We start from the raw sequence: 27,040 nt of genomic DNA, 5'->3' as shown, positions 1-27,040 counted from the left end.
TGAGAGGCTTGCATCACTGGAGCGTCACTTTTTATAAAGAAAGAGAGAAAAAAATACCTTCAAAATGTTTCTAAAATGAAATCCAAAATATATATTCTGTAGAGAAGTGGCCAAAAGCAAACAATAAATATAAATCAACCTTTTATTTTCAATACATGTCTTATTTCATTTTATTATTTACACTGATACTTCTTGGATATGTTTATATATATCAAATTAATAAAATATAATCAACCAGTAATCACAATCACAATCAAGATCCACGCTCCCAAACAGGTAAAGACCAATACCTCTCTACCACATCCATACCATTCATACTCACGCACCATCACATAAAAATATGGAAAGGGTACCACAACAAGACAAAACAGGCTAAATCAGAAGAGCAAATGAAATATAATGCAACACATCATATATAGCTCAAGTTTATGTTACAAATGAGATATAATCCAAAACAAATCAAGCACAAAATCATGTAAATCCCAATTTCTAGTTACCTAATGGGACCGTGTGTAGGCTCCCCTGGTGAGTGTGCAGCTCATCTAGTCACTTGAAATACACTGACATATATGGGCAGATGCCCCTGGTCTGAGATACTCAATGTTTATAAGCTACCACTTTCATTTGTTCCATAATACATAAATCTGTTCATAAACCAACGGTTCAAGTTACAATGGTGGGGTCTGCCCATAACATCCAATACATATCACTCCAATCTTGCGCGGGATAGCCTTAACAGTTATCCAATCACTCTATGAAGGCTGCTGAGTCAGTGCCGTGCCGATGCAAGTTTCGTGCTCAGTGACCTCCAGGCCACCCACCTTCCTCAGGGCACATTAAAATAGGGCACAAAAATGTAAAACCCCATGGGAAGACAGAGGTCCTTATGCCATCAAAGTCTACTGACAAAACCAAAACATTACTTAATCCGATAAAGCTCTATTTCTCTTCCAGGGGATCCTCATCAATAGTCATAAACATTGAATATTCCCGCCCTTGTGCGGGGACCCCAGAGCATATATAAAATACACATATATTATCATGTGTAAAAAACAGCAATGCAGACTATAATCATAAACAGGCTAAAAATGCTTTATTTCTATGAAGTTTTTTTTTTTTTTTTCATATTATGAAATCACAATAGAGAATAAATATCTACCCAAAAAAAGAGAAAAAAAAACTACATTGAAAAACCAATGGAGCATTCTTAGCCAATAGGCTGCATGCAGGTTAACACAGGAGAATCATAAAAACTTAGGCACCGTGCCTTTAAGACCCTGAGCACCTCCAGTATCCCACCATGCCTCAGGGGTGAAGGAAAGGTGACAGTTGGTTCACAGTTAGGTCAGTTCTTTTTTCCGGCTTCTTCTGAGAGGATCCTGGAGCATTGAGCTCTCAGTTTTTCTGAGTTTTTCTCAGAAAAATCCTTTAAAAAAGCGTTTTTTTCCTTTTTCATTTGACAGATAACATCTTTGTCTGAGCTTGGCAGTTTTTTCCTGACAGAAAAATGCCTTAACTTTTTGTCAAATGCCCTTCTTGTGGGAAGAAGAAGGCCCAGTCAGACCCACACTCTCTGTGTATTGTGTGCCTGCCTCAGAGTCACTGCCCTGACACTTGTAAACACTGCAAGAATATGTCAAAGAGGACTCTGAAGGACAGAGAAAAGATCAGGCTACATGGGCTTCATGAGAGGCAGAAAACATCGTCCTCTTCACTTCCCAGACAACCAGCAGGCCATTCTCAGGAGAGAATGGCTAGGTCGACGTCAGCAGGTAGGAAAGTACCTGTTTGTTCCCCGTCGACGTCGTCGCTACCACTGTAGACACACGGTGACACACCCGACGTCGAAGGAGACGGCGTCGAGGGAACACCATCGCAGGGGCAGGTCTCCGTCGACGGCAGCCCGCCGATCGACGTCGAGCCATCGCCGGCGTGCCCGGTCGCCGCCAAAGGCTGTGCGCCCCCCGACGTCAAGAGACACGACGTCGAAATCGCCACGACGGCATGAGAGACATCTGCCGTCGGCCTCCCACCGCTCCACGTCGAGGCACACGACGGCGAGCAGGTCGAGGTCCAAAGATCACCGTTCGACGTCGAGACACTCTACGTCGAGACACTCAACGTCGAGACACTCAACGTCAAGGCAAGAGCAACCGGTGGGGCGCGCTTCGTCGTCGACACAGCCGTCGACGTCGACACAGGTTTTACCTGTCCCGCAGGGAGTAGAACATCGCCCCACGCCAGACAAGGCCGCACCATCTCCAGTGGTCTCCATACCGAGCGACTCATCTCATTCAAGAGCGGCATCATCTGGGCATGTTTCACCCATCAATCTATCTCCAAGATGGCTAGAGAGCCTTAACAGACCAGCGGCCTCCCCGGATTCGCAGTATTCGCGAATGTACTCGCCTACTGCCTCCCTGCCAAGAACGCCATCACCGACAGCAAGGGCAGGACGGGCTCGTTCTGATCCTCGTCAACCGACCGCGAGGCCCGGGCGCTCTGCTACAGCGTCTCGCAGCAGGTCCCGTTCTCAACGACGATCCAGGTCTCGTTCACGAAGAAGATCACCCTCTTGGTCGTCGTCAGGATCATCTGTCGGGCGTTACTCCCCCACCCTAACAGATTCTCCACCTGCTAGGGTCTCACCGGTGGATGACATTATCACGTTTAACGAGGTGCTGTTAAGAGGAGCGCAGAAATTAAACATAGAGGTTCCAGAGCCATCTACCTCCTCGTCAGTCATCTTTGAGACTCTGCAACAGAGATCAGCGTCAAAAAAGCTGCTGCCTCTAGTGCCTGGTTTGTTGCAGCCAACCATGGACACTTTTCTGGCCCCAGCCGCACTCAAATCTGCCCCGGCTAGGATTCTCAAAAAATACAAGGCTCCCGAACAGGACCCTTTGTTCCTCAGGAAGGATCCGCCACCGGACTCGGTAATATTAGCCGCAGCCCGAAAGACCCACTCGGTGGCATCATCATCCACGGTCCCCCCCGGATAAAGAGAGCAGGCATCTAGACTCTCTGGGGAGAAAGATGTGCGGTACGGCGGCTTCGGCAATGAAAGTCTCCAGTGCTTCTGCACTCCTGGGCAGGTATGATCGTTCTCTGTGGGACTCTCTCAATAGATTCACAGAGAAATTGCCCAGAGAGGACAGACAAGATTTTCAGGAGATCCTGCAAGAGGGATGCCTGGTATCCAACTAGCTTATCAGCGCGGCGGCAGATGGGGCGGATTTAGCTGCACATGGGTACGCACATGGAATCTGTGCAAGGAGGTCTTCCTGGCTGAGACTCACTGGTTTAAAGCAGGAAGCACAACAACGCATCCTGAATCTCCCATTCGCCGGGAACTCGCTGTTTGGTGCCCATGCAGACGAGGAAATGGCCCGCATGAAGACCGAGGTGGATACCATGAGGGCAGTGGGCCTGGAAAGGAAGAAAGATTTCAGGCGGAGGTATAGGCCTTATGACAGGCGCCCTTTCCAGCAGAGGGTTCAAAACCCTCACTGGTCCCAAAGGTCACAGCAACGGCAGGGACGCCCTCTTTTTCAGCGAAGGAACACAAGGGAGCGAGGGTCAAGTAGACCTCAACAGTCCACTCCGAAAGCGCCGGCCAAACAATGAGATCTCGCTTCCCTCGACACTGTACACCACTCCGGTGGGCGGAAGTATTACAGGTTATCTTCACGAGTGGCACTCTATCACAAGAGACAAATGGGTGCTCAATATTGTTGAAAATGGCTACTCTCTTCTTTTCAAACAGCCTCCACCACACTTGCCACCAACCAAATGCAATCCATCTCATCTCATCCTGCTGCGCAAAGAGGCTCTCGCCCTCTTACAAAAGAATGCCATAGAAAAGGTTCCACCTGCGCACAGAGGAAAGGGGGTTTACTGCCGTTACTTTCTGGTGGCGAAGAAGGGTCGAGAGGGCGTTTTCAGACCAATTCTGGACCTACGGCTGCTGAACAAATACATAAGGAAACAGAAGTTCAGGATGCTAGCGCTCACCAGATTTTTCCCTCAGCTACATCAGGGAGACTGGATGTGCTCCATCGACCTGCAGGATGCATATTTTCACATCCCAATAGCTCCCAAACATCGGAAATTCCTGCGCTTCCAAGTAGCGTTACAGCATTATCAGTTCAGAGTTCTACCATTTGGCCTGAAATCTGCCCCACGCGTCTTCTCGAAATGTATGGCAGTGGTAGCGGCGCATCTTCGAAAACAAAAGATATTCATCTACCCATACATAGATGACTGGTTACTGAAGGCTTCTTCTCCGGAGCAGGCGAGAAGTCATCGGGACATTGTGCTCAGAGTTTGCGAGTCTCTAGATCTTCAGGTCAATTACCAAAAGTCAACCTTGATTCCAACACAGAACCTTCACTACCTGGGAGCTATAATAAACACAGAACTCCAAAGAGTGTATCCTTCGGAGGAACGACTATCCTCAATAGACAGGAAGTGTCAGGACTTGTTGAAAGCCAACGCACCTACGGCACGTCAGGTGACATCGCTGCTGGGCTCCATGGCATCATGCATTTTTATTGTCCCAAATGCCAGACTCCACATGAGGCCCCTCCAAGAGGCAATGGAGAGCAACTGGAGCCAAAGGACAGGTCGCTGGGAGGACAGAGTGCGACTACCGGCAGTAGCACTTCAGTCATTGAAATGGTGGATGCACAGACCTCACCTGTCAGTAGGTGCTCCCTTTCACCAGGTAGTTCCATCCGACACTCTGGTAACGGATGCGTCTCTTCAGGGATGGGGGGCTCATCTGGGTCCCCTTCAAGCTCAGGGCCTGTGGTCAGACAAGGAAAAGCAGTACCACATCAATCTGCTAGAACTCAGAGCGGTCCATCTGGCTCTCAAGTCTTTCATACCACTAATTCAGTGGAAAACTCTCCTAATACAAACGGACAATACCACCACGATGTATTATTTGAACAAACAGGGGGGAACGAGATCCCTACCCCTATCTCGAGAGTCCCAAACGATATGGCATTGGCTCCTGGCCAGAGGCATGTCACTTATAGCGGTTCACCTGCCAGGTCAACAAAACGTGGAAGCAGATTTCCTGAGCAGACACCTAGAGGACGCACACGATTGGGTCCTACACGGCGAAGTCGTCTAATACATCTTCGCTCAATGGGGTCGGCCTCAACTGGATCTCTTCGCAGACGAAGTAAACAAGAAATGCCCAGACTTCGCATCCAGGTTCTACCGTCCGGGATCTCGAGGGAATGCCCTGTTGATCGACTGGTCAGGGATATTTCTCTACGCCTTTCCGCCGATTCCCCTCATACCGGCAGTGATCAACAAACTTTACAGATCCAGAACCAGAATGATTCTCATAGCGCCACAATGGCACCGTCAATTCTGGTACACAGATCTCCTCAACCTTTCGAAAAAACCTCACAGGAGGCTGCCGTGCAGACCGGATCTTCTGAGCAGAATGGAGGGCAGGATTCTACATCCCAACCTACCCTCTCTGAGCTTAACAGCATGGCTCCTGAATTCCTGCAGTATGGGCACCTAGGGCTCTCACAGTAGTGCATGAACATCTTGAAAGAGTCCAAACGACCTTCCACGCGGCGTTCTTACGCTTTTAAGTGGAAGAGATTCTACATATGGTGCTGTCAACAAGGTCAGAATCCCATACAGGCTCAGGAGGATGTCATACTGTCCTATTTGCTTCATCTGGCTAAGTCCGGTCTGCAGGTATCATCTATTAAGGTACATTTGTCTGCCATTACAGCCTATCGCAAGTCACCTTCTCAGGAATCCTTCTTTACGAAACCTGTAGTCAAGGATTTCTTAGAAGGTTTGAAAAAAGTTTTTCCGCCCATTCGGAGACCTTCTCCTCCATGGAAACTGAACATAGTATTGTCAAAACTTATGGGCCCTCCTTTTGAACCTATACATAAGGCCTCTTTACAACACCTTACGTGGAAGACGGCTTTTTTAGTGGCCATTAGTTCAGCGAGGAGGGTCAGCGAAATCCAGGCTTTGTCTTCCAAAGAACCGTACACGTTTTTTCATGACAATAGAGTGGTTCTGCGAACTCACCCATCTTTCCTTCCGAAGGTGGTGTCAGAATTCCATATCAATCAGACTATGGCCCTCATTCCGACCCTGGCGGTTTCAAACCGCCAGGGTGGAGGACCGCGGGAGCACCGCCGACAGGCCGGCGGTGCTCCAATGGGCATTCCGACCGCGGCGGTAAAGCCGCGGTCGGACCGGCAACACTGGCGGTCTCCCGCCAGTGTACCGCCGCCCATAGGAATCCTCCAAGGATCCTCCGAGGGGATTCCGACCCCCCCTACCGCCATCCAGTTCCCGGCGGTTCTCCCGCCGGGAACCGGATGGCGGTAGGGGGGGTCGCGGGGCCCCTGGGGGCCCCTGCAGTGCCCATGCCACTGGCATGGGCACTGCAGGGGCCCCCGTAAGAGGGCCCCTAAATGTATTTCACTGTCTGCTTCGCAGACAGTGAAATACGCGACGGGTGCAACTGCACCCGTCGCACAGCTTCCACTCCGCCGGCTCGATTCCGAGCCGGCTTCATCGTGGAAGCCTCTTTCCCGCTGGGCTGGCGGGCGGCCTGAAGGCGGCCGCCCGCCAGCCCAGCGGGAAAGTCAGAATCACCGCCGCGGTCTTTCGACCGCGGAACGGTATTCTGGCGGCCCCCGACAGGCCGGCGGCGACCGCCGCCGGCCAATGTCGGAATGAGGGCCATTATCTTTACCGACTTTCTTTCCCAATCCGGAGACTCCGGCAGAGAAAGCATTGCACTCCTTAGACTTGAAAAGAGTGCTGAAATTTTATCTGGATAAGACAAAATCGATTAGACATTCTAACCGCTTGTTTGTAAATTATGGTCATTTGAGGACAGGAGAGGCAGCATCTAAACGAACGATATCAAGATGGATAGTTTCTTGTATTGTTAATACTTACCAGCTGGCTAATAAACAATTACTAGCTAGGCCTAAAGCGCATTCCACAAGGGGAAAAGCGGCTACTGCTGCCCTCCTTAACAATGTTCCAATATCTGAGATTTATAAGGCTGCTACATGGAAGTCTGTGCATAAGTTTACTAGACATTACTGTTTAGACTCAGATGCAAGAGCGGATGCCCAAGTGGGGCAGGCCTCTCTGAGAAATTTATTTGCATAATACGTATCTATTCCTGCACTTCTATTGGACAGTCCGCAGAGTTTAGGGATGGGCTTGCTAATCTATTCAATGTTTATGACTATTGATGAGGATCCCCTGGAAGAGAAGGATAAGTTACTTACCTGTAAATCCTAGTTCTCTTCCAGGGGTATCCTCATCAAAGTCATAAACAACCCACCCTCCTCCCCGGACGCACGTCTCCTAGAAGTACAGGACAGACTGTATTTTGAATCAGTTACACAGATTGTCACCGTAAAAAAGAACTGACCTAACTGTGAACCAACTGTCACCTTTCCTTCACCCCTGAGGCATGGTGGGATACTGGAGGTGCTCAGGGTCTTAAAGGCACGGTGCCAAAGTTTTTATGATTCTCCTGTGTTAACCTGCATGCAGCCTATTGGCTAAGAATGCTCCAATGGTTTTTCAATGTAGTTTTTTTTTCTCTTTATCTCTAATGTTTACTGCTGCTTACTTCCCTAAGCCCAGTTTTAGGGGTTTGGGTAGATATTTATTCTCTATTGTGATTTCATAATATGAAAAAAAATAAAATAAAAAAAACTTCATAGAAATAAAGCATTTTTAGCCTGTTTATGATTATAGCCTGCATTGCTGTTTTTTTACACATGATAATATATGTGTATTTTATATATGCTCCGGGGTCCCCTGAATATTCAATGTTTATGACTTTGATGAGGATACCCCTGGAAGAGAACTAGGTTTTACAGGTAAGTAACTTATCCATATCCAACTAAGAGACCGTATCCCAAAAGCCACCAGTGTGTAATACAATATAAAAAGTGCCAACTACAGACGAAACGTTGGGAGCCCCACAGAGAAAATGGTGAAGATCCTTCTCCCACATTGCTGCCAAGACCTGGAACACCCTCCCTAACCACCTCAGGCAATCCCCCACCATGTCTCAGTTCAGGAAGGACCTCAAGACCTGGCTCTTCGACAGATCCTTCCTCTCCGTCCCTCCTTCCCCCAGCGCCTTGAGACCCTCACGAGTGATTAGCTGCGCTATACAAATCCACTGATTGATTGATTGAAATACCTTCAATATGTCTAGCTTCTCCTAATGTCTTCCACATTATGAAGATGTAAAATATAACCTAGGAGTAATGGGGAAAGAAAACAAAATCACAAAAAGCACTAAGAAGAACTATGTACTGTCCTGCAGTATGCATCTGTCTAGAATTACTGTGTATTTTTGAATGCCCTGATAGTAAACAAGGCTAGAGGGTATAAGGGCTACCAGAACCCGTGTTCAGGAAAAATCATCCCAATCTAATGATAAGAAGAAAAAGCCAAAGCAACTGCCCAAAAGTTCACAATCACGGTTGCTTTTTATGTCAAGTCCCCGTTGGAACCGATCTGCCAAGAGAAAATTCAAAAACCTCCAATAAGTGCTGGAAACAAAATAACCCCACGAGATACACAGGGGACAACTGCAGGGACCCTCTCCACACGGGGGCACCCCACAACGTACCGACTCCGGTCCAGGGTCGTCCTCAATCGTGCATATCGGGCAGGGACCATGGTAAGATAGCAGCATAGCCGTCTCATCGGAACCGCCAATTTTAATGAAATCCGAAATGTATAGAAGCCAATAATGCCTTATCTAGTGCGCTTGCTCCTCCTCCAGCAAGCAGTAATGAAGAGGACACTACCCTCAGTGAGTGACAAAGCCCTGCATTGAAGGTAGATAGACAGAAGCAGCAACCATATTGGGCCAGAAACTGTATTACCAAAAACATACTGCTCTCACAAGTCCGCATCTACGGAGACTATCAGATAATAGGCAGTGCCCCAAAACTGTCACGGACGAACCCAGTACACATGCCGCCCCTAGCAAAAAAGAGATAAAGGAGGCACTCTCACAGCAAAGGACTAGAGTTCCACACGAAAGGTCAGAGTACAATTATCGCAGCCATGTTGGTGTGTCTAAACCTTACTGAACTCGCTATTCTGCATCCTCGGTGACTGTCTATATAGTGGCACTCCCCACATGTTCATTCTACTCTAGGGAGAGATATCCATGTCTCTACTAGAAATGCTCCTTCAAACCCCACCTTAACATCGGGGGTACACCTGAAACAAAGATAGACAAAGAACCAAAAGTCATCCAAAAAGCAATGATTTCCAAAATAAAGTACGACGGCCAAATGATTATAGAAAGACTCCAAATAGACCAAGTCCAGAATTCCTAAGGGGTGCCATACTAACTAGCCACAGACTTATATATGGACCTAACTATAACAAAAAAATATAAGTAGACATGTTGTTCATGAATACCTTAAATAGCAGCTAATTGTGGCATATGGATATAGTCACTATATCATTGCAAGGCGGGGCGAGAGACACCATACTGCACCAATCTGGGCCAAGTATCTACTTCCCTTTTTAAAACATGTAGGGGGCCATGGAAGAAAGGATGAAGATCCACCATAGAAGATATACCTAATCCAGGAACCCTAATGGGCCCTGAACTGTAGATCAACCAGTGTTTTCTTTGTCTGTGAATGTCTAAAATCTAATGCAATCAAGGCCTGGTCCCAAAAGTAGACATAGGGCCTCATTATGAGTCTGGCAGTCTTTAGACCGCCAGACCCACAGTGGCGATTGGATCGCCACGGTCGTGGCTGTCCGACCACTTTGTGACCGTGGTGGAGACGCCACGGTCTGACAGCAGGTTGCTGCCAGTCGGCAGCCTGGCGGTCCTGGCTGTCCTGGCGGTCCCGGCGGTTGTAACCTGGCAGGGTGGCACTGCATGTAGCGCTACCCTGGGGATTACGAGTCCACATACCGCCAGCTTTTTCATGGCGGTTCCACTGCCATGGAAATGCTGGCGGAATGGGGGCATCGGAGTCCCCTAGGGGTCCCTGCACTGCCCAACCACTTGGCCCCGTCCTATGGGCAGTGGAATGCGCGACAGGTGCTGCTGCACCCGCCGCACTGCCACATTGCAGGCGGCTCATTATGGCCCAGCGGGAAACTCAAAATACGGCAGGTGGGGTTTAGACCGCAATGGTGGTCTACTGTCGGTATGCGTTTGGCGGGCTGGCCATAGACAAGCCCTGCCCAGACAGTGCTTCCCTGGCACTTGGGGAATCTCAATGCTGCATGTGTTGTGTCACACTAGAGGTGGAGCAAAAATGCTACATCACCCATTCCTACTGGTGGGGCCACCTCAAAGTATCTCAAATGCCATCCTTTGGTGGAACAAACTTCTCAACCATAACAATGAGGTCAGGTAAAGACACTTTGCGTGGTTTTGAATGGCTTCATAGATATGGAATAAGACAAAGCAGCTCAGGTTGCTGCATTGTCTTACTCTGTGCAAGGGAGGTGTTCCGATGGGTGTTGAGATGGGTTTTCCCATGCAACATCCACGGTTTTTGATGGTGCCCCAGATTTACTTAATCACATAAACTTGGGGAAGTGCCAAAACCTTACTCCTCCCCCGGGGAGCTTAACGAGGAGACATATTTGTATTTCTCCTTATTTTTTCCTCTTTTGATTCTGCAGCATACATACAAAGAGGAAAACACCTCTTGCGAATATTGTTGTGCAGGAAGGTACCCCTTCCTGCACAAAAACAATCCTGCGGGCAACACAGACACACTTGCACCATAGTGCAGGTGTGCGTTGGCGTTAGGCAGCTAATTGTTTGCCAGCAGAGGTGGAAAGGACAGGAATTCACTGTATTGCATAACTACGGTGCATTCATGCCCTTGCATTTAGCATAGGGCAGTGCAGAAATAAGACGTGTGACACTGCCCTCCATCAATTTCCCGTAAATATGCCCCACATTTTGTATCCTCACCCACAAGGTAAAGGATTGCAAAATATGTTGAATAGTTTTTACAAAAACCCTTAAGGACAGAGGGGGTAGACTTTTATTATGGCTTAAAAAGTCAAAACCAGGAGACACTTGCGGCCCTAAAGAGGAATATGAAGTTTCCTCAAAGACCTCAGTAAAAGTGCAAAACAGATTCATTGACACTCTGAGAGCTCTTCAGAACGAAACTCCACAACTTCTGAGAGACTGCCAAGAGAAAAATCACAAAAAATCTGCATATAGAGTTTGTATCCTCACCACAAGGTAAAGGATTGCAAAATATGCTGAACAGTTTCAACAAAAACCCTCAAGGGCAGAGAGGGTAGACTTTTGGCTCTGAAGAGGATTATGAAGTTATCTTAAGGACCTCAGTAAAAGTGTTAAAAAGATTAATTGACACCCTGAGAGCTCTTCAGAATCAACTTCAGCAGGAAAATCCTCAACTTCTTAGGAACCTTCAAGAAAAAAACTCACAAACAAATCTGCAGGAGAAGCTGATTTCACTCCTGAGATAGTTATGCTGACTGAAACAATTCCCTCAAAGTCAGCCTGCTATCTGTCCTCTCAGCTGTCCACTCCTTAAAAGATCTATGAGGAGCCAGTTCCAAATCAAAAAATTTCAACTTCCTTACCACTGACGAGACCAGTGTCTCTGTCGAAGAAGACTGCGCTGATGATGGGACCAGAGAAGACTGACATTCGCTTATCAAGACTTCTGGCAACCTTACTGGTGACAACACTGTCAACGAGATTGTTGTCAATAAATTTGGCTACAGCAAAATCGACTGCTTCGACAACTATGCCGTTGATGACACTATCTATAGCAGTTCTTTTGACACTGTCATTAACAACACTCCTTCAGTGAAACTAATTTTATTAAAAAAGAAAATCTTCCAGAAATACCTTAATTTTCAGAAAAGGATATCCCAATGCCACTTATGCCTGAACATGTTGACCACAATGACTCCTTGATTCGGAAGGGTCATAGGCAGGTGATGGTCCTTTTGAATCCACATTTTTTTAAAACCCTTTATTTATAATTTTGCATATAATAAGTATTAGGGTAGCATTGTCAACAATAGGTTGCATTGACAAATCAACAATGAATTGAGCACACCAGGCTTGCAAGTAAAGTTGTAATACAATACATAAAAAGTAGTAACAGAAATTTCCATCAAAGAAAGGTGTAACGTACCACATGTATATATTACCCAGTGCACACTCGTATGTCCCCACAGTATAGTTATGCGTCACTATCAGCACATTCATCATTTAACATTTCCCCCTCATTGCTCAAAAATATGTTGCAGAGTGCCCCCCAACCCTTCAGATCGTATTGCAATTTAGCATCTGCTGGTGTACGTTGGATATATATTTCCTCAGCCAATGACCACTCTGAAACTCATGGGGCCGCCATAAGAGTCTTAACTCCCATCCAGGTAATGACAACCTGCCTTCTAGCTAATGCTAGAGCCAACTGCAAGAAACGATATGCCATCTTGTGCTTTTTGGGACAAACCACTTTCTCCAGCAGACAAAGCTGGGCTGCATCCCATTCCATAATTTTTTTGCCCTCCATGCCACCTCTCTGTCATATAGCAGCGGTCTGACGCACAATGTGAGGGACAGCAGTCGACACACCCGACCCTAGTATCAACATTATCAGGAGTTCACTATCCCCTACCCGTCCCCCCAGCAGTGTTTTTTCCCAGTTGTCCCCTACAACTATCCATTTGACTGTGTGCTACATGTGAAATGCAAAATAATAACATTCCAAATTCGATACCCCAAGTCTACCATCTTTATAACCCCTCAGTAATGTTGTATGAGCCACTCAACTCTGCTTACCTGCCCACACAAGTGCGGTGAGGAGTGTATTCGACCTCCTAAAGACCCCAGCACGCAGGAAGCACAATGAGTTCTGGATTGTAAATAGGTAACGAGGCAGAAGCACCATCTTGGATACTGCCATTCAGCCCAAGAGCAACATCGTTAGTGTTACAAAATTGTACCGAAGCGTGCAGGGAGTCCATCACTCGTTCAGTATTATGCTGCAATTTCTTCTCCTTTGTATGCGCCACCCTTTCTTTTGGATCCACATTTAGTCCAATAAAATGAAAGTAAAATATCAAGACCAAGATGAAGACGAAAACTGGAAGATGTTTTTCCACTGTCCCTTGTCACATAGAGGATCTTAATACCAGCTTTGCAGTATGGGATTGATACTTATGATCAGACGGCTCAAACGTCACTTAAACCTGTAATCCAGGTGATTATAGCCTTGATGAGAAATCTATGACCTATGCTTGCAGGCTAGTACAAGCTCTTCCCCGAATGAGCTACATCCAAGCCTAGAAGACATAATTTAAGACCTATGTCTCTGTCTCAATCAAGATCTCAAGCAAGAGTGACAACTCCACACAATCCTGTACATGTGCCTTTAACACAAGGTTCATTAACTCCTTTGCCGCAACAGTCCCCTTTGTTATCTCAGTCTGTACCACTACCTGGAGATGGCCTATATTCTGATGATGATCTGAAAGAAATGCAACTACTTCCAGTCACTCCTCAACATATTAGCCCAGAATGTGAAGATTATGTTGCATCCATTTCAGGGGGTGTTGCGCCTCCTGTGGTGGATTTTCCGTGAGAAGTTCACCGTCTCATTGATAGAGCATGTAAAAGATTTGACTTACCAGTGCTAACAAAGGAAGATTAAGCTTTTCTTTATAACTTTAACGAACCAGATACTTTAATGAACCAACAAGAAGGTCGGTAAAGACTGTACCAGTAACTGACTATGCTTGGACAGAAGGCCTGAAAGTGATGGAAAATCCAGTCACAGTAGCTACAGTGATCTCCAGCCTTGACAAGAAGTATAAGGCATATGAAAATACTCCAGCTAGACTCATTGGTCACCCCCATGCAAAATTGGCAGTGATGCATGTGGATCAACAACATTCTAGAAACCTAACATCTCTATGCCCTATACCCCCGAAAAGAGAAGGATGGAGACTTGACAATATTGGAAAAAAGGTTTTCTGCAATGGCTGCTACATCGATTAGAGTGGCCAACTCACTAGCAATTCTTGCCTGATATGACAATCAGATGTGGTCAGTTATTGGAGTATATTTTGACCACCAGCAGAATAATAAAAAGGCTGGAGCAAAGGCAATTCTTAAAGAACATGAAAGAACATCATCTGCAATCACTGAAACAGCAATGGACATTGCAACGCTACATTTAAGCGGATTGCATTAGTAGCTGTTATACACAGATAGAATTGGTTACATTCGACCTCTTTAAGATCGGAGGTACAAAGTAGGATGCAAGCCATGCTGTACAATGGAGAATCTTTATTTCGATGACATGTAGATGCAGCTCTCCAGTCAATTACATCTGATGCACACACTGCAAGATCTTTAAGAGTCCTGCAGCAAAGACAACCTCAGCCATTTGGGGGAGTCTGGAAGGGGTCAAAACTCTTGCATAATATTACCAGTATTGGCCCCATACTAGAGGTCTCTCTTGAGACAGATGGGTACCCATAAGGTTGGTAACCTTGTAGGTACCAACCATGCCTGGTATCTCAACAGACATACCACCAAGGTTGCCCTCATTAGTGTTTTATCCTAAACAGACCCCCTCAAAGAAAAACCAGAAATCATTCATGAGGCAATGAGGGATGGAGACAACGGTGACACTGCAGAAGCAGTGGCCACATAGCACCCAGTCATTTCTATTGGAGGGAAAATCTCATTTTCTTATAAGAAATGGACCAATATAGCATGGGATATCTGGATGTTGGCTCTGAGGTGATTTTTAATCTCACTTTTCATTACAAAAACTGGTGAATCTAGGCTGATTGTGGACCAATTAAATTTAAACAAATTTCTCCAAAAATTATCATTTTGCATGGTGACTTTGAAGGAAGTCCTCCGACCCCTCCAAAAGGGAGATTGCATGACATCTTTAGACCTATGTGATGCATATTTTCATATACCAATCCATTCTAGTCATCAGAAGTATCTGAGATTCGAAGTGGCCAATCGCCAAAATCAATTCAAAGTGCTCCAGTTAGGCTTCATATCTTCCCTTCATATTCTCAAAGTGTGTGACTCCAGTAGCAGCACATCTGAGAAAGCATCTCTAGACATTGATGTGACAAGGCCTTTCCATCCAAAGAGAGAGTAGCTTGTCTAACTATATTAGCCAAACAGTTAGAGAAAATTCAGTTACCAAGTTTTTAAGTCCTTTTTAGGGGGGATGCTGTCCTGCATTCCTTTGATCTGGCACTGCCGCCTTGACATGAGGCCATTTCAGGGAAACCTTGGCAAACTATGGCTACAAACCAAAGGATCATTCAATGACCTGATATAGGTGACAAACCAAATTAAACAAGCCTTAACTTAGTCGACACAACGTTATGATGGACACATCCCTGAAAGGTTGCAGTGCACACCTGCAGGATCTAACAGTCAGGAGCAAGTGGTCACCCAGAGAGGCAAAACTACATATTAATGTCCTTAAGTTGAGAACAGTAGCACTAAGCGTACACTCCTTTATTCCAAGTATATCGAACTGTCTGTGCACACAGTGTTGGGGGGCACAGACAACGTAACAAGTATGTATTTCATGAGCAAGAAGGGAGTATTCGTTCAGATCTGCTTTTGAAAGAAGCTCAAAACATATGTGAAAAGTTATACAAAACCGTATATAAATAACAGTGGAGCACATACAAGGGATAACCAATTTCAGCAGAACCAGAACATCAAAAAACTATCATGAATGGGAACAGAATTAAGTGCAAGTGGACCACATCTTCCACCACTGGGGCAAACCAGATCTGGATTTATTCATAACCAATTTGATCTGGAAATGCAGATACTATGCCAACAGGCACAACCTTTCTGGGACATGGGATAATGCATTTGTAATTATTTAATCAGGAATTTATGCATATGCTTTTCCTCCGGTGGCTTTGATCCAGGGGGTCCTGACAAAAATGGAGAGGGAGCCTTATTGTCTCAGTCTGACTGAGACAGTATTGGTTAACGTAGCTACTTTTCCTCTTACAGCAGCCTCAAATTTTGGTGAAACTCTCACCAAATCTACTGTCTCACTGCAGCGGCCAAATCTTGTATCTGGGCTAACGCTCATTGAGATTATCGGCTTTGCTCCTGAATTCAACAAATTTCACATTCTAGGTATTTCAAATGATCAGAGAATTGTTCTCTAAAGTCAGAGTAATTTCTGCAAATAAGTCTTATGGTGCAAAATGGAAACAATTTTGGTATTAGTTGGCAAGCATAGTTTGCACCCATATCATGATCTACACAGCAAATATTATTTTACCTGCTTAACTTAAAGATCAGGCCTGAGTCACACATCTGTCATTGTTCATTTGGCTGCCATTTCACACGTTAGAAAGACACTGAACTAGCCATTGCTTTGGTTTGATAGACTCATCAAGGAATTCGTGAAAGGCCATTCCAGATTTATTTCTCCAATTGGACCTCCTCCTGCTTCATGGTAACTTAACACAGTTCATCCCCACTTGATTGGAAGTCCTTATGAGACAAATTGACAAGGCTGAATTTAAATTTCTTTCTCAGAAGAAAATGCTTCTATTGGATCTAACTTCTGTTAGAAGTGTTAGTGAAATTTAAGACTTTACGATCAAAGAACCTTTCTTCAGTTTTGAGAGGAAAGAGTCACACTAAGAATGAACTTTCATTTAATTCCTAAATTACCATCTGACTTAATTTCAAACAAACTAATAGAAAAAAATGCTTTCAAAATCAGTGTAATGTAGCCGAAAGAGCTCTTTATAATTTAGATGTAAAAAGATGCCTAAAGTTTTATATTGCTAGAACAAAATGTTCTAGATGCAGTGATGAACTTTTAATGTTTTATGTTCATCCACAGAAAGAACAATCTCTTTATAACACAGGGTGTGGCTCACTGGGTGTCTTGTGGGTAGACTAATACTCTATGTTAAAGTTTTTCTGCCTTTGTTTAACATTGCACTGCTTTGCATAGTTTCTGTGGTGCTCCCAGCTCGACAACACGGATCATTCAAGCATGTGTCCCTATAAAAGATACCCAAACTGGAGAAACACACTTACAGGTAAGCATCTTTTTTCTTGTCCATTATTTAATCATCTTGACTCCAGGTGTGTCATGTGCTTTTGCTCCACGCCTATCTGTATCTCTTAGGTCTTGTTTTTTCCCCTGTTCCTTTGGCATGTTGAAGCAAAAGCTCCCGAGATTGAACCCCGTCCTTACTCCACATCTTCAGCTTCTTGTTCCTGGAAAGAGACTCCTAGAACATTTGATGCTCCAGATATGTCTGAGAAATGATGCGACTTTACATTAGGCTCAAAAAGAATCCCAAATGGAGTAGTCTTTCTATATCAAATCCCATCAGTTCTGAGTTTGTCTGTGATGGGTTTAAATTACAGTCATCTCAGCAAGATAGCCAATGAGATATCTTGAAATAAGACACACATGTAATAGTAAACAAATGAATCATCCATGGATCTTGTACCTTTAGAACCTCATCCTTTATGAAGAAATAGTGACATTTGAAAAGTATGCCTCTAGGCCTTTGTTCATATTGCGGTTTCTTCATGCTCACTGTATACATCCTATTAAGATGTACTTTCTCGTGGTCATCTGCCCACAGTGGAGAAAGTCGGCCCATAATCAAGGTCTCTAGTCCCGGCCTTCCTGTCCTTCCTACAGGCCTTTAATTCTGAGGTTCTCCCTTCTTGCCTTCTTATCTAACTCCTTCCACTTCTAGAAAGCCAACTGATTGAGTTTCTTGTGCCCATCATGCAACATCTGTGTCAGAGTTCCCAAGCTTGGCAATTTCAGTTTGCAAATCATCCATGTGGCTCCAGCACAGTTGAAATCCTTCCTCAAACTTTCTACCTTGGCACCTATGTGAGACTTCAAGTCCTGCTGACTCTTGCCCATATCTGCTTCCTGTGCAGGGTTGACTGGATACTCTCCCTGCAGAGTGTGCCAAGCAGAGGACTCTGGAGTCTTTCAGCTGCCGCAAAATATTGTAACAGTCCCTTTTGTGTTTGTTATTTAGTTGATATTTAAGCTTTCTGGTCCTAATACTGCCAAGTGAACTGCAAGGTCTTAGTTCAGGGAGCATGCCAGAGTGATAATAGGCATCAACTCAGATATCAGCAAACCCTTAGGTTGTCTTGTTGGACAAAGCTATTCCATACAACATTAAGCAACCCAAATGAGAAGCATCCCCACAAATGAATACTTTTAGCTGGTTTGCAACGCCGCCCCTTGCCTAGCAATGGTATCAGATTCAAGTATACGACACTACAGTAACCCCGACAAGCAGAATGCATAAATTCGAGAATTTGGGGTCCTTAGCTTTAAAATCTGCTGCAGACTGGGCCACAATCAAAACTCTCAGGCCTTCCGGTGTCATATTTATTTGTTCTCATATGCACATGTGCTCTCAAGCAAGCCACAGCTAATTGTATCATTCCATCATTCCCCCTTTTCACATCAAGTTTTAGAACTTCCTAGCTTGTCAGTACTAATCCTATGCACTTTGTGAGTCAATATACTCCCCACTCTCTAATCTGTAGATTAGAAATCTGTTATCTGTAGTTCTGGTCAACTCCCAACAACTGCTGTTGCAGTAGACCACTTCTGTGCATAGCTGTGTGGTTCCCATGATTAAGTCCATGTTGGCACTGTTCATAGTAGCACTCCACAGTCTCTTCTTCAGGCATGAGCCTCTCTCTTGTTTTGGTGCCCGCCACTCACCTATTTTGCAGATGCATCAAGGCTGAGTTATGGTCCCAAAGTCCTAGCCATTACCACGAATTATCAGGGGAAAGGAGAGAGCCCCACCTTAACTCATGCCGAGCTCTTGCATCAGCCACCACCTCAAGCCCAAAAGAAGCAACACAAAGACCTTGCAAGCTTATGCACATAAGGTGCCAACCGTTTCCTTGAATCCCCATCGCTGATTTGGGATATGCTGCCATGGATGACGGAAAGTTAGGGAGCGTAAACAGGAAACACCTGCTCAGCACAGTCATGCTACACTCTTCCCCAACCCCCACCCACCTCTGAGGTCAAGCTTTGACACTCTTGAAACAAGCTGCTGAAGTTCCTCTTGATCCCGTAAATGTCCATTGTGTTTGCATTTGCCAAGCTGTATGAATGGTGTGCAGGAAAGCATCATAGCCTTGTTTTGCTCTTAATATGTTGATGCACCACCAAGACAGCAATTGTACAGGTGGTCTATGATGCTTTTTGAATGGGGAGAGGTTTACTTCCTCATTCTTATTCTTATAGATCTCTTAGTGTCCTTTGAAACTGTTGATCAGTGGGCTCTGATTCACTGCTTATCTGTTAGAGTCTTCCTCAGATTCCTTATTTTAGAATATCTACAGGCATAAGACTGGATCCGGAAGATTTTTGAGCAGACCCCCTGTGCACAAGTAGGTAGCATAGTTCGGTTCCGCGTCACCTTCATCTGCATCAGAACTGACGTGCACAGTACCTATATGGGCGCCATCCTGATGCGCTGACATCAGTTTTTCCTTTTTCAGCCAGATATCGCTGATCCGGTCTGAGCTTCCCTCAGTCTTTTTTTGGACTGGCTTTTTTGTGACTTTTTGCCATCCCTTTTTAAGAGTTTTCTCTCCTAGTGTGAGGATATCACCCAAGAAACTGGCTGGTTTCAGAAGCCATGTAGAACCTGTTACAGGCAGATATCTGAGACAGGCCACCACTTGGTGTGTTTGTGGTGCTTAGGGTATGACCAAGATTCAAAGACCTGTGAGGACTGACGCGCCGTTTACACCAAGGCACTGAGGGAGAGCTCCCTCAAGCTCCTCGCCACCAAATGTCAGACGACTCCGCAACGCTCAAGATCTTTTTCACGCGGAAGGTCACGTGATCATTAATGGAGCTGCACCCTGCTATTGTCTTGATACGCAAGTCATCGGGGAAATCAGGTAAGGCCAACAAACACAAAAAGTCAAAGATGTTGAAGAGGTCTTTGACTTCACTGCACCCGTCGAAGTCATCCAACGAAGCATGGGAGCATTGGACACATTTCAGTCAAGGCAAATGCTTTGACAGAGGTGTTTTAGACAGAAGTGGCCTCTCCGAACTCCTACTCCCATTTAATAAAGCCCTTACTGACATCTGACTCAGGCCTGGTCCAAGCCCTGCACAAGGAATCCTGTGCATAGGACAGTTGCCCACCACTATAGCCCCGCTTCTGGGGACCCCAGTTTCCTTACCTAGCACCCTAAGGATAGCTTGGTGTTACAGGCCTCCATGTCTAGGATCAACCAGGCACATTCCTTACCACTCCACTGTATATGGAATCCAAAAGGCTGGATACCTTTGGAAAGAGAATGTTCTCTTCCACCAGCCTTCCACTGCTGACAGTGAACACTGCATACTTTTTAGGTTGATATTTACATACAATCTGGGATTTGGTTGCAGAAGTGCTGCCCATGGTCTCTGAGGAGTCCAAAAAAATACATATGGTAAACTAATAGGAAAAAATAACCAATTGATTAATCCTGAACGGGGTTATAAATCCACCTATTAGTAGTGAAACTTAATTTCTAAATTTATTTATATTAGTTTTAGAAAAAGGGACAAGAAAACATTGAAAACAAAAAATATCATTCACAAACAACATTGATTATAGTTCGTCCTTAGTAAGGGGCTGCAGGAAGAACTTACTGCATATATATAAAATCATCCTTTTAATAAATTACAGGGACCGCGATATTTATAGACTCTGTTTTAGGATGGCGCCCATAGAAAGGGAAGGTCTACACAGACGCGCCTTAATTACGTAGTGTGCCCTAGTTAAAAGGTAACTCTGTTTGCCGCCCGCGTTGCAGCGTTTTCCCGAAACATCGGGCCAATAGAAGGGGGCTCGCTCGCGTGCAGGAGTTCAGCACGCGAGCGGAATGCAAATGCAGACCCGTTTGATCCACACGGCGTTGCTGACCTGTAAGTAATTTCCTGATGGTTTTTGAGCCACCAACATTCTATTGTGGCTGCTATTGCCGTTTGGGAATAGTTACAATACTAGTTACACTTTCAGAAATGTCCGTCAACGAATATCGAACCATATGAATGGGAGAGTTTATGATATATTCATGAAACCCTTCTCAGGTAACGGTCGGGCAAAGAGAATGTGCAAGCAATTTAATCACAAGGGGAGAGGAATAAGGATGTTTCACTGATTAATTTTCAAAGCATGAGCTTCATTCAGCCAATAATTAGGTCAGTGCTATTAAATAACCCACAAACGGGTGCCACAATAGCGATCCTTATTTATTATTTTTTAACAGCACTTTTTTCAGTCTTAGCATACTTTTGGTGGCAGAAAATATAAAAGGTCTATGATAGACAACTTTTAACAGTTATTTGTTTGGGTACTCATGACCATTGTTTGTTTGTATTTATGTTTAACAGGCATTGTTGTCTCCATTTGTCCTGATGAGGCCCAGAAGGAATGGGGTCGAAAGGCGTTGACAATTGGTTTAATGTGAGGTTGTAAAAATGTTTTTGTTACAGAGTGAGATATGTGCTTTATCAAGGGCAACCATCACGGATTTGTGGATATGCTTTTAACAGAGTTGCATAACCACAACGTGAACAAATACTTTGGAGAGCAATGATATTGCCATTTGGGGTTTGGTGTATAAATTTATGTAAATTTTAGCTTGTTTGTGAATTATATTTTTTGCTTTCAATGTTTTCTTCTCCCTTTTTCTAAAACTAATATGAATAAACTTAGAAATTAAGTTTCACTACTAATGGGTGGATTTATAACCCTGTTCAGGATGAATCAATTGGTTACTTTTTCCTACTAGTTTATATATGTATATTTTTGGATTTCTGATTACCCAGGTCTAGTAGGGTTAGGTGGGTAGACCTCTCTCTATTACGACATGATCTCTGAGGAGGCATGAGCCATACTCTCCCAAGCTACTTCTGGCGGGGGACACAAAGCAACGTTCACCATTTGATGTGGACTAACCGACTCGCTGGGTAGAGCGATTTCATCGTTAGTGACCTTGCAGAGCCATCCCTGGCTGAGTACGACTGTTTCTTCAGGGAATGTCCAAGCCTCATTTCAGGACATGCCTTTTGATGGCTCCCGCCTTTTTGGACTCAACGCTAGAACACTTTAAGGACAGCAGAACTACGGCCAGGTCATTGGGCATGTCTTTGGCCCCTCATCAACCCCAGTCCACCTTCTGTCCTTTTTGTGGTCACGGAAGGGGTCTCCAACTGCCTCCATACTCTACAGAAAACTATCCAGCCTTTTTGTGGTGGAGGACGTAGATCCCATAATCCACGTGGGGCAAGCTGCCAGGGGTCACATCAGCCTCACCTCCTCCTCTCCCCCTCCCTGGCAGCCACAGCCTCTAAACCCCTTTAGTTTGCCCTCCAGCCATTATGGGCATCCAGTGGGAGGCAGGTTACACCATAACCTGCATCACTGGCTTTCAGTAACGTCTGACATTGGGCTTTGCTAATAGTCCCCCCTCTTTTTGACTAGCCCTCCACCCATGCCAGGACTAGCTGGACCACTGTAGGAAAGTAGCCTCTTTCTAGCTTGATTACCCCCACGTGTTGCCTGTTTGTCAGTGTGTTTGACTGTGTTCACTGGGTTATTCTGCCACCCAAAGGGAGCCCATGCAAAGGGTTCTGCAGGTCTGCCATTGCAGTCTGTGTGAACCGGGTGCTTCACCCGTTTTCACTATAGGTCACTACACCAGGTCACTATAAGTCACCCCTGTGGTAGGCCCTCTCAGCCCAGAGGGTAGGTGCGGGTACCTGTGTGTTAGGGCACCCCTCCACTAGCAGAGGTGCCCCCACAAACTCCAGATCCATTTTCCTGGACTTTGTGAGTGCGGGGACGCATTTTACGCATGTACTGGACATATGTCCAGCTACATACCGGAAACTCAGAACCTAGGCATGTTAGGTATCAACAATGTTGGAATCATACCCCAATACTCGTGTAAGTATTGGTGTTATGACTCCATGCACTCTGGGGGCTCCTTAGAGGACCACCATCGTTGCTACTACAGCCTTCTGAGGTTTTCTAGGCAGCCCAAGCTGCTGCCACCTCACGGACAGGTTTCTGCCCTCCTGTTGCTTGAGCAGCTCAAGCCCAGGAAGGCAGAACAAAGGATTTCCTTTGGGAGAGGGGTGTTGCACGCTCTCCATTTGGAAATAGGTGTTACATAGCTTGGGAGGGGTAGCCTCCCCAAGCCACTGGTATGCTTTGAAGGGCACATTTAGTGCCCTCTGTGCATAAACCAGTCTAGACCAGGTCAGGGACCTCCAGTTCCTGCTCTGGCACGAAACTGGACAATGGAAAGGGGAGTGACCACTACCCTGTCCATCACCACCCACGGGGTGGTGCACAGAGCTGCTCCAGAGGGTCCCTGGGTTTTGCCATCTTGAATGCAAGGTTGGCAGGGACCTCTGGGAGCATCTGATTGGCCAGGTCAGGTTGGTGACATCTGAGCCACCTCCTGATAGGTGGTCACCCAGCTAGGTGACCAATCCCCCTTTCAGGGCTAGTTAGGGTCTTTCCTTTGGGTGGTTCCTCAGATTCAGCTTGCAAGATTCCAGCAGGATTCCTCTGCATCCCTTACTTCGACTTCTGACCAAAGTAACTGCATCTGTACTCTCCAGGGCCTGTCAATCTGCAACAATGATGAAGACTTCGCCTGCAACATTGTTTCCATGGCTCCTTCCAGCTTCTGCAACATTTCCCCGGTCGTGCATCCTCTGAGGACAGCCCGTCTTCAGTCTGCACAGGACAGAAGAAGGAATCTCCCTTGGAGTGAAGGAGTCACTCCCCTACATCTGCAGGCACCAATAGCAATGACCACTGGCTGCGTGGATCCCCTCTCTTGTTGTGCTGCGTGGATCCTGCATCATGGGTGTGGTCGGAAGTGGTCCAAACGGTCCTCTCTATCAGCTTTCCAAATTGGGTGAAGGTAAGCCCTTGCTTTCCCACGCAGGACAGTACCCCCATGCACTGCGTCTTTTGCAGCTGCCAAGGCTTGTTGGCACTTCTTCCAAGGAGTCTTCAGGCATTGTGAAGCTCCAGCCTCCAGCACTCCTTCCTGCAACACACAGCCCCCTGAGTGGCTCTCCTGCGGCGCGGGACTCCCTTTCGTAGTGCTGCATGGGCTCCAGTTGCACTTTCTGCATCCCCGTCCTGTGGGACTCCTGTGCCTGCTGCCTGTGCTTCTGTGGGCTCGCTATGATGCTGAGGGCCCCCTCTGACTCCTCCTCCTAGGTTGAGTCCTCCTGGGCCTTGCTGGTCCCCGGCAACACCACTTTCCACCAACCGCGAGTTTTGCCTGTGCCAAGACTTGTTGGTGGAATCCAAACATGCAAACCCAACTGCAATCTTCCTTCCGGTGTAGGATATCCTCCAGGAACTCGACTATGACTCCAGGGCTGCAGTGCTTACTTTCCTCCCTCACCGTCGACCAGCTCCTGCATCCTCACCTTGGTAGGTAGGGGCTCCTGCCCCCACTGTACTCTGCTGTGTCTTCTGGACTTGGCCTCCTCTTTCCACAGCTCTTCCTCTTCAGGAATCCACTGTTGGTTTCTTGCTGTCACCTCTGGGTTTTGTAATTCTCTTCCTTTCTTCTAAGTGGGTGTTTTAAGGAAATTCTAGTGATTTACTCCTGCTTTCCTGGTCACTGGGGGTGTTGTGGTACTTACCTTAATGCTTTCCTGGTGCCCCCAGTGCCCCTCCACACACTCCACTTACCTAGGTGGGGTCAAACTCACGCATTCCATTTTTTTAGTATATGCTTTGTGCTCCCCCTAGGGACACTATTCTCTATTGTGTTTTACATTGTTTGCACTGTTTTCTTAGTATTCTTATGCCTATTTCTGACACCTATTGTATATATCTTGTGTATTACTTACCTCCTAATGGAGTATTGCCTGTATAGTATTTTTGGTGCTGTGTTACCATGAAAAAGTACCCTTATTTTTGTAACACTGATTGTATTCTTTCATGGGTGAAAGTGCTGTGTGACTACAGTGGTACTGCATTCGCTTTGCATGTCTCTTAGGTAAGCCTTGGCTGCTCATCCACAGCCACCTCTAGAGAGCCTGGCTTCTAGACACTGCCTACACTACACTAATGGGGGATACCTGGACCTGGTATAAGGTGTAAGCACCTTAGGTACCTACCACACCAGGCCAGCTTCCTACAACCTCCTCTCCTTGCTCCTTCAGGAAATGCAGGGTCTGTTTGCCAAGGGAGCCATCGAGAGGGTGTTAGCATCAGAAGGTTGTGGTTGCTATTTCCATTACTTTCTTGTGCCCAAAAAGGACAGATGCCCTCCTGCTATCCTAGACCTACGCTCACTCAGTTTCTTCCTAAAAAAGGAGAAATCAAAATGCTCACACTCGCACAAGTTCTGTCTGCCCTAAACCTGGGAGACTGGATAGTAACATTGGATCTACAGGACACATATTTCCACATCTGTGTTGATAAATATTCATAATCTGATTATGTGTATATTCTAGATATGTATAGTTCTTTAAGAAACACGTATAGTTACTATTTCATAATAATAAATTATACACAAATGTTATTAACAAATGTATATTTACTCATGGTTAAATTATATGTGTGTGCATGTGTGTGCATATATGTGTGTGTGTGTGTTTACATATACGTGTATATTATTCAATGCTTAACGTGTTCATAGGTCATTGCACAGCTCCTAGATAAGTTGTTATATCAGATACTTATGAATCCCTGCTTTCTTTTTTATATCATAATGAGCAAATGTTATCTTAACTATTTTACAGCAAGCATTTCGCTATAAAAAAATTGCAGAAAGATAAATTAATATTATCCTAAAAGTCTGTGTTTATACAAAACTACTTTACTTCCATATTATTATTCCCATTATAATATTCCTTGCATATATATATATTTCCTTACTATGTATTTACATATCTCTGTATCTGTTTCTCTTATCCTACTGTACTAGAGAAAAAATTAATAAAAATGAATTTATAAATAAAATTCAAAATGTAAATAAATAAATAAAATATATTAATACAATAATAAAGAAAGAAAAAAATAATAGGAATGTTACGCTCTAAGCTTTACTCTGTCTCCCCATCACCCTATGTCTATCAATCTATCCTCTATCATCCCCAATCTGACTCATCCCAAACCCATTCTACTACTTTAATCTCCAAAATAACCCTGCCTAAGCTCTAAGCTGTTCCCTCCTCTACCGCATCTAGTTCACCCCAAACCTCAGTTTACTACTATGATCTCCCAATCAACCCTACTAAATTCTCCCTCATTTATCTTACCTTAGACTCGTGCAAAACCGCTCCTGCTACTATGATCTCTATTAGAAATGGGATCTCTGGTTGGCAGACAGTTTGCACTCTGTGCAAGCAGGGACCCTCACTCTAGTCAGGGCAATGAAGTTACACACTCAAGATAACCCCTGCTCACCCCCTTGGTAGCTTGGCAAAAGCAGTCAGGCTTATCTCAAAGGCAATGTGTAAAGTATGTGTACCAACACACACAGTAATACAGTGAAAACACTACAAAATGGACACCACAGCAGGTTAGAAAAATAGCTAATATCTATCTAAATCAAACAAGACCAAAACAACAAAAATCCAACATACACAAGTCAAAAAAGAAATTGTCAAAAGAATAAAGGTCTTACACCATAGAAAACAATGGAAATGGTGATTTTACACAAATTACCTAGTTTGCGTAAAAAAAAAGCTGCATCAGCGGTTGTGCGTTGGAAACGTTAGCAATGCGTTGATTCCTTACTCTCAAGTGAGGCTGTGCGCCGTTTTGTTCTCCGGTCGGGTCAGCGATGCGTCGTCTTCTCCCTGCAAGAGATTGATGTGCCGATTTCCAGACAGGGCACCTCGAATCCGTGCAGGTTCACAATGAC

General features: G+C 45.3%; 1 protein-coding gene across 1 annotated transcript in view; it reads left to right on the top strand.

Annotated features, from left to right (window-relative positions):
• Window positions 1-27,040, top strand: part of UNC80 (unc-80 homolog, NALCN channel complex subunit) — a 2,774,722-nt gene that overhangs the window by 754,270 nt on the left and 1,993,412 nt on the right. The window lies entirely within an intron of this gene.

The sequence above is a fragment of the Pleurodeles waltl genome, chromosome 3_1 (assembly GCF_031143425.1).
Source record: "Pleurodeles waltl isolate 20211129_DDA chromosome 3_1, aPleWal1.hap1.20221129, whole genome shotgun sequence".
In the NCBI taxonomy this organism is placed as follows: Eukaryota; Metazoa; Chordata; class Amphibia; order Caudata; family Salamandridae; genus Pleurodeles; species Pleurodeles waltl.
The sequence above is the reverse complement of the archived record's forward strand: the minus strand, read 5'-3'. Positions and strand labels throughout refer to the sequence as shown.